Source organism: Nicrophorus vespilloides, unplaced genomic scaffold (genome assembly GCF_001412225.1).
Source record: "Nicrophorus vespilloides isolate i.1.1-1 unplaced genomic scaffold, Nicve_v1.0, whole genome shotgun sequence".
Classification (NCBI taxonomy): Eukaryota; Metazoa; Arthropoda; class Insecta; order Coleoptera; family Silphidae; genus Nicrophorus; species Nicrophorus vespilloides.
The window spans coordinates 20,183-23,632 of NW_017099844.1; positions in this window are offsets into that span (position 1 = coordinate 20,183).

The window sequence follows — 3,450 nt, forward strand, 5'->3', positions numbered from 1 at the left end:
CTGTTTTGGTATTTACACGTAAAAATGGTAAATTTTCGAATAAGACGCGGAATCAACTGAATCTTTGTACATAGTTTGTAGTTGATGATGAATGTTTTTCATCTTAGGTGAGCCAAAAGTGTTTTCCTTCTTTTGAATCGGTAAGTAGAAAAAGAAAAAACGTGCAAGTTTTATACAAATTTATTTTATTGAATTTTCATCTACCATAAATTATTTGCAAAAAATTACTTTGAAAATAGGAAAAATATTACTATTTATTTGATGAAAAATCTCAATTATCAATCAAATATATTTACACCTATTTCTTTACAATTTCAAGAAATTTCAGTGTTTTCATAAAAACTTTCTTAATTTAATTTCTTAATAAATGAATTTGAGGAAATGAGTCAGAAATGTTCGTGAAATGAGAATTTCTATAATAGTAAAAACGAAAATTTGTAAATCAGGAATTGTCTACAATTATAATCAAATTACTTTTTCTTTAAGAAAAAAATGATTCAAAAAACAATTGAAAATCAAGTCAAAAGAAAAAACACAAAATTACACCAATTTTAAAAACAATTGAAAAAATCACAAACTAAAATCTTGCGCACTTTTTTTTTCTAAACACCGATTCATCAGTATTTAACTATATTATACAAAGTCTTCTACATTGTTATTATCAACCAACAAATTTTGTGTACTTTTATTACTTCTGTTTTCTCGAAACGAATCAAATTGAAGGAAGGAGCGTTAAGAAAACCCCTTTTTCTGATTAATTAGCGTCGTCTAATTAAACTCGAAAGGTGTAAAAGTGTTCTAAAACAAGAAAATCAAAAAATAAAAAGATGTAATTAATTGGCAAAAATGAGACGAGAGAGAAAAAAAATCAAAAAAAAAATTAATTTTCGATTCGATTAACTTTTCAATTACGTTCAGTGTTTCGGTTCAAAGGACTCACTGATTTCTCCTTAAATTCGTGAAAGACGATCCAGTTTTTCTATCAAAAAAAAATAATAAAAAAAATTACCACCCCTCAAATAAAATGGGCAAAACCAGTTTTGGTGTTTCGGAATTTTAGACGAATTTTAGAAATCTAAATCTAATCGATGAGTGTTTTTAAGAGAAATATACTTCTGTACAAAGGATTATATATATATAAGTATGTAAAAGAAATGTAGATACTCTAGGTATAAAACTTTGTATATAAACGTTAGAATTGTTGAGTTTTGTTTTTGTTTTTTTTCGATGATAAAAAGATGGAAAAGTTTATTATTGGATTAGTGTGAAACGTATTCGAATTAAACATTTTTTTGAAATTTAAACAAAAATATCGATATTAACAAAAAAAAATCTATAAATTTTTAACAATATTTTAAGTTTTCTCGAGAAAATAATGGTTTGATAGTCAATTTGAAGAAAAAATTGCAAAAAATTAACAATATTTTAGTTCTCTACAAAAATATATAAAAATAAGCAAATAACATAAGTTTTTATTGACACTTTATATATTAGAAAAATATCCTTTTTTTTTGTATAAATTAACATTAAACTTTATAAGTTTTAAAAGCACTTGTTTCAAAAATCTACACAAATTTATTGTTAAAAAAATAATAATTTAGATAAATTTGTTTTTATAAAAAGTTTTCTTATTGAAGAAAAAAAAACACATTTTGAAGATTCAATAAGATTTCACTAAAGGGTGTTCCAAAATTAACGCAAGATTTGTATTTGCCGCCATTTGTGCAGTAAAGTGTTGGCAATCCCAAAAAAACAACAATTTGACAGCTGAGAGGTTAGAATTAGTAAAAATCTTGCGACAATTTTGGGACACTCTTTATAATCAATTTTTCATGTAAAAATAAAAATTTTCATTGCAAAATTATTATTTTTCTCATTTTATAACTGAATAACTGTTGTTAATTGTTAAAAATTAATTGAATTATGTTAATTTCTTCTAGTTTAACTTTTTGTGTTAAAAAAATAATCATAGTAGAACTTTTTTTTTGTGAACATCAAAAAAAAAGTTGTCTAATTCGAATGAGCTACAAATCCAATACAAAGTTGTATGAAATTTTTGGAGAGTTTAGTAAAAAAAACAAAGAGGGTTGTGATCTGCATCATATTTCCTTGCATTTCCTTTTTACACATACAAACAAATAAATTAAATAAACATAATATATATATAAATTAACATACATTTTAAATCGTAATCAAATATTGAATATAATAAAATTTAAGAAATATATATAGAGTGTGTGATATAATCAAGTAAGTTTAGGACGTTATTATTACATTTTGTTTTTCGCTACAAACTAGATTAGAAATCGTTTAATTTTCGTGCAGTTTTGCCTACAAATAAACAACAACAAACAACATCAAAAGTTGGGGTGGAAATTTTTACCAAAAAAAAAAAAACAAAACAAAAGAGAAAAAAAAAAGGAAGAGAAAAAGGATCGTCTTTTTTTAATTGTTGTTAATTGATTGAATTTAACTAATTGATTTTTTTATATCTAAAAAATAATCTAAAATTAATTAAATAAAAAAATAATTCTTATTGAGTATGAATATATAATATGGAGCAATGACTACCACTGTGATAATATAACGCTTTTATTCTGGATTTTACCATGTAAGTAAGTAATTTTATCTATTATATATAAATATTATATAAATATATATAAAGAACTTAAGTAAATAAATTTGAGGAACTAAAAAAAAAGGTATATTGATATTGTATAAGCATATTATATATGGTTTATATGATACTATGACAACAAAACAAAATATTGAGTGTTTTGTTTTAATAAACAAAAAAAAACTAATTGATGGAAACTAAAGGTCCTTGATGTTTAGCAAATCTACTCTCCTCTATCTCTCTTTATATATTATAAGAATGGAATTATTTCATTCGAAACTGTGTACATATATAAATAAATCTAACTAATTGTAATTAAATTATATATATATTAATATGAAATGATAATGATACAAAAAATTATGTAAACTACAGTTATTCGATGTTTCGGACGAGAATTTTAGATAGAAATAAAGGGAAAAACAATCCTGTTTAGAGGGTAATTTTAATGATGTATAAAGTAACTGATGGACAGAGAAAAATATGAACTTTAAGAGGTTTTTTTTAAATTGAATAAAGTTAAGAAATAAAACCGCTGGAGGCCCGAGTTCTCTCAATATTTGCGTGTGATTGTGTCTATATTTGTGTATGCTACAGTGATTGAATCAAAATTTGTTAATTTGTTAATTAAACTTTGATTGATTTTCGTTATAATGATTTATTTGAAAAAATTACATTTGTTGAAATAAACTGGTAAATTTATACAAAAAATGATTAATTACTAATTGATTTATTTATAAAAGTCTATATTTGTTATACAAAATTGGTAAATGTACATATTTACAAGTAAATATATGTTTTTAACATTCCGTTAAATCATTTTTACTTTACTT